The sequence below is a fragment of the Microcaecilia unicolor genome, chromosome 1 (assembly GCF_901765095.1).
Source record: "Microcaecilia unicolor chromosome 1, aMicUni1.1, whole genome shotgun sequence".
NCBI lineage: Eukaryota > Metazoa > Chordata > Amphibia > Gymnophiona > Siphonopidae > Microcaecilia > Microcaecilia unicolor.
The window spans coordinates 501,260,299-501,274,159 of record NC_044031.1 but is presented as its reverse complement, the minus strand read 5'-3'; the positions used below and the strand labels follow the sequence as shown (position 1 = coordinate 501,274,159).

Below are 13,861 nucleotides of genomic sequence, written 5' to 3'. Positions count from 1 at the left end.
TGACATCTGGACCCATGCAGACTACTTCTCCTTCTATCGGAGCTGACGCATCGGTGTCGGCCAGCAGTGAAGACGGGGATTCCTTAAGCCCCGTCCTGCGTGCGGCTCCCCCACAACCAGGAAGAAACGCTGAGAAGGCAAGTCCTGCCATCGGCACTCCGAATGCTGAGATACCGATTGAGCAGGGAGGGAACCTGTCCACATCAAGGGAGAATGAGACCAGCCTGCTTGAAATTGATATTCCACCACAAATTTTGCCTCAACAGATAGTAAGTTCTCTCAGACAGACTGTGAATTATCCCACACCTGGTATTTCTTCTGGAGCTTTGAAAAAAACAGCCGTAGTGACAATGGAGTCACTCTGGGACTTGATATTTGATTTGCTTACCTCTCTTCAAATATTGACATTAAAAAACACTAGTGAAATTAAGGTTTCAGTCCTTACTCAAGCAGAGGTAACTGCCCAACAGATCACTGAAGTAAAACTTCTGGACATAAAAATTCAGACTTTGGAATCTCTGGGATCAGCCTAAATTAAGGAAAAGAACTTTACTTTCCGTCATTTGGAATATTTAGAATATCAGGCTAGGAGGCTTAATTTGAGACTAACCAATTTTCCCAAGTCACCACTAATAGCTCCAATAGATATGGTAAGGAAATATCTGGTTGACATTTTGGGAATGTCAAGTGATTTATTGCCTCCTACAACTCGTGTACAGTATTTGCAGACCTTTAAAAAAACTGGTTGGTGAGCATTCTCAAAGCCAACACCAAGTAGGGGATGGCATGAATCTCACATCTTTTCTGGAATCTTCACTAGGTTACTCAAAGAACTACTATGGTAGTATCCTTTGCTTTGGAGATGGATCGAGATGCAGTATTGAGACTTTCCTTTCGACACTTAGGCAGTTCCTGGGATCTAAAGTTAGAATATTCCCTGATCTTTCCAGAGAAACGCAGAAAAGGCGTAAGGCCTTTCTGAGTTTGCACCCAAGGACTTTGGCCCTGGGCGCTAATTTTGTACTTAAATTTTCTTGTATATGTTGTGTATTATTTCAATCTAAACAATGTCAATCAAGCAACTGGAAGAATTTCTGTTAGCTAGAGAGGAGGCAAAAATCACTGTTTAAGCCACAGGAGTGCACTATAAGATAGGCTGGAATGAGTCTGCTGGGTTGCTTTAATTTAGTTAACATTTTGTTTTATTTTTTATCATCTTGGACCCAAATTACTTAGTGGACGAAGTTAGTATAATTTTCAAATTGTTGTCAATGCTTTTAATGTTGACACCTATATCGTTATTTGTAAAATTGTGATTTTTTTTTATTTCTGTATTATTTCTCTGTTGAGTTGTAATAATATATAAATATATATAATTTTTTAAAAAAAGACTAGCGACAATGCCAGTAATATGAAGACTGCCTTCTGAGAAAACACGTGGATTGGATGTTCATGTCATAATCTAAATCTTGTTTTGTCACATGGACTTCAGCAGACAAAGTTCATGTGGCACTGGTTTGCCTCCTGAGGTAGCCCAACTTATTGGCACCTCAAAAGAACTAGTGACATTGGCAAATAGAACAAAAATTAACAATCAGCTAGTAACAACAATGTGCTGTTAACACTGAAATCAATGGCAACAAATTTTTCAGATCTCCATACACTAAGTGCTGAGCCAGGGTTTAATAGAAATTTTGTTTTCCCCGTCTGCTGGCTCATATCAATGAAGACTTGTTGGCTGATGTCACTCAAGTTTTGGAACCAGTTGATGTGGCCACAAAATGCCTCTCTACTGACAAAAGCCCTTCACTGCATCTTCTCCATCCCTTGTTATTACTAGTCCCCACCCCTCAAATTCATTCCCCTCATCAGGGCTCGGCGCCTAGAAATTTCATCCTGGCACCCAGGATTTCATACCCCCAATATTTTTCCCCTACCACAGTGCTCCCTGTAACTGCTTCTCTCCACCCCATTTACAAGCCATATGATGCAGGGGGTTTGGGAAGTGTCATTGGACTTGAAGCTGTGAGAATTCCCAAACCCCCTGCACCAGGTGGCTCAAGTACATGCAAAGCCCGATCACACTGCAGGGTGGAAAGCAGCAGTTTTAGGCAGCACTGTAACTGGTGAAGACTGGAGGAATGGGGGTTATGAGAAGACAAAGACTGGGTGAAGGCTGGGGGAGGGATGAGAAACTGATGGGGGCCCAGGCTATGATAAGTGAAACAAAGCGGCAATAAAGACTTATACATTGTACACAAACCCTACTCTTGCATTTACTTTTCACTCATTACTCTCATCACAGCCCAATACATCAGTTTCTCTCTGGCCCTCAAGACACAATTGAACATGCCGAGATATTGCCTCTCCCAGCCCCACCATTTTCTCAAGCAAATACCCAACTCCACCATTCTAGCACATCCCCATCATCAATACAGTTCTCTCATCATATTGTTGAGCCACTGCTAAGTCAGGGGCCAATGCAGGATGCCTTGTGGTAGAACTGCATGTGCTGATGGCGTTCTACCAAAAAATTACTCCAATAAAGCTACAGCAATGCAGTAAGCAAGGAGCATGCAAATTACTGCTGCAGTAATTAGCATGTAAGATGTAAAACGTTGGACCAGGACTCAAACATACATTAGGCCAGTGGCTGTCAACCCAGTCTGTACAACACTCAGTCAAGTTTTCAGAATATCTATAATGAATTGTATATAATTTGCCTACAATGGAGGCAGTACTTGCAAATTTAAACTCATTCATGTTCATTGTGGATACCTTGAAAGCCAGATGTTTGAGTGTTCTCTGAGGTCTGGGTTGAGAACCCCTGCATTAGAAAGTAACCTCTACTACTCCACTCGGGTTCCAATGGGAAGTTTCCCCTCTATACCCACTTCAATTTGCAGCACAAAGACAGTAAGAATGCTAAATCCTGAAAAATGAAGTATCAGTTGTAGTTCTTTGAGATCTTGATATGACAAGCTTTGTATAGCTATAGAGATGTTTGAATATTATGCAGTGTGTATGTAACAAAGTACATATTATAAATCAACTAGTAAAAAAGGCACGTTTCTGACACAAATGAAACGGCGCTAGCAAGGTTTTCCTCAGAGTGTGTATGTTTGACAGAGTGTGTGTGAGAGAGAGAGAGTGAATGTGCCAGTGACAGAGTGAGACTGGGTGCGAATGTGTGTGTGAGAATGAGTGTGGCTGGGAGGGGGCCCTCCTCCCTCCCTATTCCATGGTCATCGTCCCTCTCCCTCCCTATTCCAGGGTCGACCCCTCTCCTCCCTCCCAGTTCCAGGGGCCATCCTCCCAGTTCCAGTGCCCCTCCTCCCTCCGAGTTCCAAGGTCATCCCCCTCCCTCCCTCCAACTTCCAAGGTCGTTCCGTCCCTCCCTCCCTCCGATTTTCAGAGTCCCCCTCCCTCCCCGAGTTTCAGGGCCCCTCTCTCCGAGTTTCAGGGCCCCCCTCGCTCGGAGTTTCAGGGTCCCTCCCTCCATCCCTCCGAGTTTCAGGGTCGTCCCTTTCTCCCAGTTCCAGGGTCCCCCGTCCGTCCCTCCCTTCCTCCCACTTACAGGCCCCCTGCCTCCGAATTTAAAAAGTCATGTTGGACTTACCAAGTCAGAGTTACGTCGTCCGCCAGTAGTGCTAAAAGCCATGCAGCCTCAGCCCTTCTCTCGCTGTCTCTCTCAGTTCTGGTCCCGCCCTTGCGGAAACAGGAAATGAGGGCGGGACCAGAGCTGAGAGACAGACAGCGAGAGAAGAGCCGAGGCTGCACGGCTTTTAGCGCTACTGGCGGACGACGTAACTCTGACTTGGTAAGTCCAACATGACTTTTTAAATTCGGAGGCAGGGGGGCCTGGAATTGGAAGGGAGGGACGGACGGGGGAACCCTGGAACTAGGAGGGAGGTTAGGAAATGGTTTTTCCAACATTCCAATGTCTCTGGTGACGTCAGCTGGTGGTTACGAACGCAGCCAGAGACATTGGAACGTTGGAAGTGCAAATTATTATATTAGATTGTTTTCCTGATAAGGGGTCATAAATAGTTCAACCTTTTTGGAAAAACTATACTCCGTAAGTACAAGGCACATCACACTCACTCTTATGTACCAGCAACAATTTATTAAAAAGGTGGTATGTGGCATCTTATATTAGGTGCACTCCTTAGCAGGAAAATAAATCCCTCCCCAGGCATTTTGCATATTTGTTCTGATTTCTAAGTTGAGTGTCACTTGTTGTCAATCAAAAGTTTAAAAAAAAATACTAGGAACGTATTTCAATACTGTCATCATTGTACACATGCTTCTGTTTTTTTCCTCATCTTTCTCAATAGTTTAGATATTTGTCCATTATTTCTGCTAACTGAAAACAGGTTTGAACTACTAGGGCCACTGATAGTTGGCAAAGGCATACAGTACCTTGAAAAAGCCTTCACACCCTTGTACATCTTTCACATTCTGATATCTAAAAAAATAAATAAAAAGGGAATTCAGAATGTATTAAAGTAGGAGTTTGTTTCACTGATCTACACAACATACTTTAAAATTTCATTGTGAAAGAACACACATGAATCTAGTTACAAGACTAATAAATCTTAAAACTATAGAAACATCCAAAGAGTCATTAAGACAGGGCTTGACAAATCCCAGGCACCAAGTCACCATGGCGACTAGAAATTGCCCTCTGGAGCCTAAGATTTTCTTGCCCTGTGTGCATTTTTTTACCACAGAACAGGAGCTCCTGAGGGCAAAAACTAGCTGGAAACATGAGGTGGGTGTTAAGGGCTTTGGATATAGCTGACTGATTTCCTGTGGTAAGGACTAGTTGTAGATTTTGAGAGAAGATTAGGTGCCAGGGCAGTGGCGTATTTAGGGTAGATGCGTCATGGATTATGCATCCCCCCTTAAAATCCTCTCAGCATCTTCACTCGGCAGTGGCACTCATAGGCTGCGGTCTATGAGTGTCACTGATGCGTGAAGATGCTAAGAGGATTTTAAGGTGGGGGTGGCAGGTGGCTGCGGCAGCACACACTCTGTAAAAATTTCCTGGCTATACTACTGTGACAGGGGTGTATATATACACACACACACACACACACATATATACATTCTTATGTAATCTTGTCACCTAAGATTATGTAAGAATAGCCATAATAGGTTAGGTTGACAGTGCATCTAACCCAGTATCCTGCTTCCACCAGTGACCAATCCAGGTCGCAAGAACCTGGCAAAATCCCAAGTTACCAATCCCAGGGATAGCAGCGGCTTTCCACATTTTTATCTCAATAGCAAACTGGACTTTTTCTCCAGGCTTAAGAACTTGGACAAATCTTTTTTTTTTTTTTTAACCCAGATACACTAACTGCTGTTACCACTTCCTCTGGCAATGAGTTCCAGAGCTTAACTATTTGTTGAGTGAAAAAATATTTCCCCAATTTCTTTTAATAGTATTTCCACATAACTTCATTGAGTGTCCCAGTCTTACCACTTTCCAAAAGAACTGATTCATGTTTACCCATTCTACACCCCTCAGGATTTTATAAAATATATGCCCCTCAACCGTCTTTTCCAAGTTGAAGAGCCATAACCTCTTAAGCCTTTCATCTTAGGAGAAGAGTTCCATCTCTTAATCATTTAGGTTGCCCTTCTTTCAACCTTTTCTAATGTCACTATATCCGAGATATGACAAACAGAATTGCACACAGTACTGAAGGTGAGGTTTCACCATGGAGCGATAGAAGCTTTATAATATCCTGTTTCTTATTTTCTATCCCTTTATTGTTTGGGGTTTTTTGGCTACTGCCACACACTTCAAAGTATTTCAACATACTGTCCACAATGACACCTTGGAAGATAAAGAAAAGCAATGGGATGGAAGGGGAGCTGCTGGCCAGTAGTGGTGTATAAAAAGCTAGGTTTACTAAGCTTTTGTCTTAAACATGAAATAGAAACACACAGTTTTAGTTAACTCTGACCCTAAAGGAGCTGTGAAAAATCTCAGAAGGGCTCTATCCCATTCCACCACTCCATCATTCAACTTGAGTAGAAAACATGAAGGTGGGGAGGGGAATGTCTCAGCTGCAAGCTCCTAAATTCAAAAGAAAATTTGTCAAAAAATGCATTAAACCAAAAAGAGAATTGGCTACAAGTCTTCATACTCTTGACTCAATACTTAGTGCTACAGAAGGGGCATCTACTAACACTAAATCATTTAGGCCACGATGCTCAAAAGCAAATGGAGGCACTAAGGCTATTAGCGCAGGATTAGCGCCTGAATTGCTACCACAAAATGTTTAGAGCCAGCAAGCACGAGAAATAAGCTCATGAAATAACAAGCTCGCTGGCACTGAATGCCAATAGCATACAAATGCATGCTGAACAGGGCCACTAATATTGCTCCCCAATGCTCCCATGTCAAACCCTATGCCAGCTCGGAGCTGGTGTTAGGGTTTGCCAGGACATTGGGGAGGAATGGGGAGACCCCATTTAGTATGCATTTGCATGCTTCCAGGCCCCCAGCCCCTCCCAAACATAAGGACCTGGAGGTCCAGAGAACCCCCAGACCCCTCACCCCCCCCCCCCCCCAAGCACATAACTACTGGGGGGGGGGGGGGGGTAAGCTCCATCCAGCACATCCAAGAATGCACAGGGCAGGGTGTTGCCATTCTGAGGCAATGCCTGCAGGAGAGAGGAAGTGATTGCTCCTCCTCCTGTTTCAAGCTAGGACTCTTTTAAAGGTACGAGGGTGCTGGGGAGGGGGCAGGAATAATGCTAGATCACCAAGGTTCAATGTAGCTATGCGGGAGGTTTATATGCTTGGGGGAGGGGTCAGGGGGCCACCTGACCTTGTGTTTTGTTTTGGGTTTTTTTTTTTTGGGGGGGGGGGGGGGCTGTGGCTTTAAGGTTTGACAGACAGGGCTTTTCTCCTGCCTGGATTTGTCAAACTTCTTTGGGAGGATTGTGCCTTTAACACATGCCCAAGCACTATCTTCCCGCACCCCACCCCCATTATCAACGCTAACAACACACCTATATTTGCATGTTATTAGCACTGACCATAAGGACTTTTTCCCTCCGCACTGTCCCAGCGGTAATTTTACGGCACTGTTTGCAATAGTGTGAGGAACTGATCATCGGCCCATGCCAAATGGAATATGGTGTAGTTTATGTTCCCCCCACCTTTTTTTAATGGCACAATACTCAGTTCAAGTTATCTGGTGATGAAGATTGCAGGCCACAGATCAAGTTTTACCATAGACCTTTCTACTGGACTCAGACTTGGGCTTTGATTGGGATGCTTGACATTCATATTCTTCTTCCTGAGCAATTTCTCTATTTTTGCTTTGTACTTGGATCATTGTCCTACTGAAAAATGCAGAGCTTCATATTGTGATCCTAGTTCTAGTTCATTCTTTCCTTTTAAGGAAGTTTGCTTCTTCAGCAAAACCATCTTCAATGTATTTATATATCACTGTATACTGCTCCTGTATTTGTGTTATGAAGCAAAGGATCTAAACATGCCGAGTATTTAACTTTCAAAAGAACTCAGATACTTATTTGGAGGGGGCAAGTTGGGGGGAGACTGAGAAAAATCAAATGCTTGAATTGGAACAACTGGAGCACTCTGAAGTCAATCATGAAGTGGAAGCAGTTTGCCCCCTCCCCAAGACATTAAGCCTATCCCTACAATGGTAGCCATCAGTTATGGAAACTGCTGCAGAAGATCACTCAAAGGCTAAAGATTTCTTCAAGTGCGGAGAAATGAAAATGTTGATCAGCAGTTTCAAAATTACTCCACAAGTCTAGCCTGTATGGAAGATTTGCATGAAGGAAGCTACTGCTCAAGAAAAACTTAGTATTTGTAAAGAAACATCTAAGGGACACTGGGAGAAAAACATTTTGAGAGACTGATCAGAATAGCCTTCTTAGGTCTTGATGTTAAGCAGCAACTGGGCATAAGAAACAGTAATGTCGCCCTGTAAAGACTAGTGGTGGCAGTGCTGTGTTGTAGAAATATTTTGGGGCAGCAGAGACAAAGGAGGCTTTTGAAGATCAAAGGAAAAAGATGTCACAAATATAGGTTGATTCTGGAAGAAAGCTGGTTTGGACCAAAGAAAAGATGCATTTTTCAAAGTCTATGGCAGACAAATAAGCTTTCTTACAGAATCAACCTACATTTGCACCCTTTCCTTTTACCTTCATACCTTAAAGAAATTATTGAAGCAAGCAAAAGTTAGAACCACAATATAACTACTGAGTAGACTACACTTATCAGAAAATGTTTCACTGCAAGGGAGATGGATGTCTGGAATGCCCTTCTCCAAAAAAGGATTCTGAGAGCAAAACTGGCAAAACTTTAACCCAGTCCACACACACCCAGTCCCAATTTTCCCTTTATCCTGGTCTGCTGTGGCTCATGCCCAACACTGCACTGATTACATCAGCAAACATTCAAAATATCCACTTAAGGAATGCGCAAAGATGGCTGTTTGAAGACTTCATCATCATTCCCAAGGTAGCCACAGTAAGGGACCAGAATCAAGTTGGGAAGTCAGCTGTGGCCCTGCACAGGGAAGAAGGGAAAGCCAATCACTGGGCAGGTAGGAGGGGAGATGCTGGGCATGACTCTCCCCTCACCACCAGCCCAAAACACACTCCTCAGACATGCAAGTCCTTGGACCACACAACAGTCATGGCGCCTAATGCGGTCCCCAGCCAAAGTCTGCCTTCTCAAAACAGCAACAAAGCATCAACAACAACAAGCAACAACCAAGAACAAAGGGCACAGCATAGCCTTCTTACAAAAATCTTACAGAGCCAAATTTAAAACCAATTGGTCTGTTTTATCTAAAGACCTCAAGAGTACCTATACAATAGGATCATTCCATGTCAAGTGGTCTGATTTCAGAGAAGTGCCCTGCTCGACCATCAGAGATTTCGATGAAAGTTTCTGTGAACATTCATACATGTCCCCAAAGAACATTGGTAAAGTTGTATGTTCGCCAATGCAATACTTGCTGAGATATAGCAATCTGTTTGACCCCATACTACAGCCTTCTATGGTATGACTCCGAGATTTCGGCAACTTTGAGACACTGTATCTCCGGCAATATTTTGTTGAGAGAAACAAAACTTGGCCATCTTGTACAATGTTTGGGCTCTATTGAACAAAATAATAAAAAAATCTTCATGAGCTATTTCCATGAAGAAAATTTGGAGCAAACTTGGTCCGAACAATTTGCAGCTCGAAAAAATTGTAAAGTTTGGCTTTCTATATCTCTGGAATTACAGCTGTGATAAACGTAAAACTTTGCACACAACAACTTAACACAATGTTTTCTAATATAAAATTTCATTCTCCTAATATTTTCCATTAGTTCACAAATTGAGTGTAAAGTTGATGGTTTTTGCAAAAACACCAAAAATAGGGTATTTTTAGCCCACTTTTACAAAACAAAAGACCTTCTAGAAACTCTTTTTTAATAATTTTCATTAGAAAGAATGTGTTTCAAACCCCTTAAAAAAGTAGGGTTGGTTTTTCATCGCTGGCATATAAGGCCCTAGAAATAGGGACAAAGTTAAGGACGTTTCTATCGCAACGTCATATACTTCAACATGCAGACCCTCCAAGAGAGAATTCCCCCTCAGAAGGATCAGCAGCAGAGATTTCAGCATCCCAAGTCTCTATAACCTCAATGAGATGAGAGAGCTCTTCACATTGAAAGAGCCAGATGACATGGGATCGCTCCTCCTCCTGAGCATAACCTAAATCCAAATCTGAAGACAAAGGACCAGAGAGGACCTCCAGATCCTCCCGATGCCCCAGAGCTGACGAACATCCACAACCCCTGATTCCCCTTGCAGCATTTGTTTGAACTGGCTCAAGCTCCAAAGCAAAAAAAAAAAGAAATTAACAAAAAAACACAACCCTGGGGGGTCCCATCAAAACACCATCTGCAGGTAGAGCTGAGATGGGTGGGGAAGGCAAGCCCCCCTCCACCCCCACTGGACACAAGGAGCAAAATGGCCACTGTTAGAGGCATCAGAACCACGGGTTCTGATGCCTCAAAGCAGGGAGAAGCAGTAGCTCTGGCACCCCCCCCCCCCCTCCTCCCTCTAGGGCAGTTCCCCAAGTCAGAAACAGACCATTACATGAGGGACAGAGCTAATAGTTGCTCGAAGGCAATAACATACATGTTTCTATACTGCCACCCTCCCCTAAATGGGTCAAGTGCTTTCACATTTCAAATAATCCAAACAAAACAAAATTAAAATACACACTACAATACAGTACATAAGTATTGCCACACTGGGACGGACCAAAGGTCCATCAAGCCCAGCATCCTGTTTGCAACAGTGGCCAATCCAGGTCACAAATACCTGGCAAGATCCCAGAACAGCTCAATACATTTTATGATGCTTACTCCAGAAATAAGCAGTGGATTTTCTCAAGTCAATTTAATAATGGTCTATGGACTTTTCCTTTAGGAAGCTGTCCAGACCTTTTTTTTAATCCCGCTAAGCTAACCGCCTCGACCACATTCTCTGGGAACAAATTCCAATTACATGTTGAGTGAAGAAAAATTCTCTCAGATTCGTATTAAATTTACTTTGTAGCTTCATCGCATGCCCCCTAGTCCTAGTATTTTTGGAAAGAACAAACGATTCCCATCTACCCGTTCCACTCTACTCATTATTTTATAGACCTCTATCATATCTCCCTTCAGCAGTCTCTTCTCCAAGCTGAAGAGCCCTAGACACTTCAGCCTTTCCTCATAGGGAACTTGACCCATCCCCTTTATCATTTTCATCGCCCTTCTCTGTACCTTTTCTAATTCCACCATATCTTTTTTTGAGATGCAGTGACCAGAATTTAACACAAAATTTGAGGTGCAGTCGCACCATGGACCGATACATAGGCATTATAACGTCCTCACTTTTGTTTTCCATTTCTTTCCTAATAATACCTAACATTCTATTTGTTTTCTTAGCCGTAGCAGCACACTGAGCAAAAAGTATTTCAACGTATCAACGACGATGCAGAGATCCCTGTCATGGTCGGTGACTCCTAACATGGAACCTTGCATTACATAGCTATAGTTCAGATTCCTCTTTCCCACATGCATCACTTTGCACTTGCTCACATTAAACATCATCTGCGGTTTAGAAGCCCAGTCTCCCAGACTCGTAAGGTCCTCTTGTAATTTGTCACAATCTTCCCGCGATTTAACTTTTAATAACTTTGTGTCATCAGCAAGTTTAATTACCTCCCTAGTTACTCCCATCTCTAGATCATTTATAAATATGTTAAAAAGCAGCGGTCCCAGCACAGACACCTGAGGAACCCCACTATCTACCCTTCTCCATTGATAATACAGACTATTTAACCATACTTTGTTTTCTATCCTTTAACCAGTTTATCTACAATAGGACACTACCTCCTATCCCATAACTTTCCAATTTCCTCTGAAGTAAATTCAGTTAAAAATTCTGATCATCCAATAAAAGTGTAAATGAAAAAATAAGTTAATTTGCCTTCGATAGAAAAAATAGGTAATACCTGTTCATTGGGAGTGCATTACTATAAGGAATTATAAAGTCTGAAAAAAATGGTCTTAAATATCCTAAGGATAAGGGTTTTATTTTTAGGGGTGATCCAGGAAATTACAGACTGCTAAGCCTGACGTCGGTGCAGGGCAAAACAATGGAAACTATAAAGAATAAAATTACAGACCACATAGACAAACATGGTTTAATGGGACAGAGTCAGCATGGGTTCAGCCAAGGGAAGTCTTGCCTGACCAATTTGCTTCAATTCTTTGAAGGCGTGAACAAACATGTGGAAAAAGTTGAGCCGGTTGATGTAGGTATCTAGAGTTTCAGAAAGCTTTTCATAAATGTTCCTCATGAGAGACTCCTGAAAAAATTAATGAGTCATGGGATAGGAGGCAAGGTTCTGGTGTGGATTAGGAATTGGTTATTGGACAGAAAATAGAGGGTAGGGTTAAATGGTTATTTCTCTCAATGGAGGAGGCTGAAAAGTGGAGTGCTGCAGGGATCAGTACTGGTACCAGTGCTATTTAACATATATAAATATGGAAATTGGAACGAGTGAGGTAATTAAATTTGCAGATACAAAACTATTCAAGGTCATTAAAACACATACAGACTGTGAAATGTTGCAGGAAGACCTTAGGAAACTGGAAGACTGGGCAACCAAATGGCAGATAATTTAATGTGGACAAATGCAAGGTGATGCAAATTGGAAAGAATAATCCAAATCATAGTTACCTGATGCTATGGTCCACCTTGGGGGTCAGCACTCAAGAAAAAGATCTAGGTGTCATTGTAGATAATACGCTGAAATCTTCTGCTCAGTGTGCGGCAGCGGCCAAAAAAGCAAAAAGGATGCTAGGAATTATTATGAAAGGGATGGTGAATAAGAACGAAAATACTATATTGCCTCTATCGCTCCATGATGCAACCACACCTCGGGTTCTGTGTTCAATTCTGGTCACTGTATCTCAAAAAAGATATAGCAGAGTTAGAAAAGGTTCAAAGAGCGACCAAAATGATAAAGGGGATGGAACTCCTCTCATATGAGGAAAGGCTAAAGAGGTTAGGGCTCTTCAGCTTAGAAAACAGATGGCTGAGGGGAGATATGATTGAGGTCTACAAAATCCTGAGTGATGTAGAACGAGAAGAAGTGAATAGATTTTTTACTCATTCCAAAAGTACAAAGACTAGTGGACACTCGAGGAAGTTACATGGAAATACTTTTAAAACAAACAGGAGGAAATATTTTTTTCACTCAACAAATAGAAGCTCTGGAACTTTTTGCCGGAGGATGTGGTAACAGCAGTTAGCGTATCTAGGTTTTAAAAAAAAATGTTTGGACAAGTTGCTAGAGGAAAAGTCCATAGTTTGCTATTGAAACAGACATGGTGAGGCAGCTGCTTGCCCTGGGATTGGCAGCATGGAATGTTGCTAATAACTGGGTTTCTGCCAGGTACTTGCGACCTGGCTTGGCCACTGTTTTGATAAAGCTATCAATATCTTTGGTAGATTCATAAAAAAGCATTTCTTTCCATCTTGAAAAATTACTTATTTGGTGGGATACCACACTCCAGCCTGGATACCGCACACCAGCAGCACCTGTTTGTAATTCCACAGTTCTTTCCTTCTCCGCATGGTCTCCACGCTGAGGTCCAGGAACATTTTAAGCTCTCAATTCTCAAATTTACACACTTTTGCCTGACAAGCCACACTTAGCACTCATGCCACTTTCATGTACTGCAAAAGCTTAACAATAAACATCCATGGAGGAAAATTAGAATCAGGTTTGAGGCACAGCTCCATTTTGAATTGGGGTTGGGCAGAAGATTCTGGAAAGCAAGATCTCAAAACTTTTTCTATGAGGTCCACAGGCTCCTCAGCCTCCATGCCCTCCGGAATGCCATATGTTTTGAGGTTGGACCAACGGTGCCTGTTCTCCAACTCCTCTACCTTGTCAGTTAACATACACAAAGATTTAGCTTGCAATTCCAACTTGGCCCCACCTTGCCACTTCTACCCCATGCAATCTGCTTCCAGGCAGTCCACTCGCTCCGCCAGCTCCTCCAATTTTATCTCCAGCCTACTCACCACTCTCTCTGTTATTTCAAGTTTGGCCACATGCAACTCTGCAAGCACCAATGTAAGTGCGTCATCCACCACCAGTTTACTTGGGGTAGTGGGTTGAGTGCTGCTTTCCGCTGTTGGCACATTTCCGGTCGGGCTCCCTCCTCTGACAGTGCCTGGCTTCGGGGCCTTGCCGATGTATACCTCCTTAATCGAAGGGGTACTCTTTCCCTTCAAA

The 13,861-nt window shown here is 42.7% G+C and overlaps 1 protein-coding gene across 1 annotated transcript in view; it reads right to left on the bottom strand.

Annotated features, from left to right (window-relative positions):
- The window catches only part of CHD7 (chromodomain helicase DNA binding protein 7), a 504,651-nt gene that overhangs the window by 440,384 nt on the left and 50,406 nt on the right, over window positions 1-13,861 (bottom strand). Inside the window, 1 exon segment of the mRNA XM_030214843.1 lies at window positions 4,423-4,468. The gene's annotated coding sequence lies outside the window, so the exon portion shown is untranslated.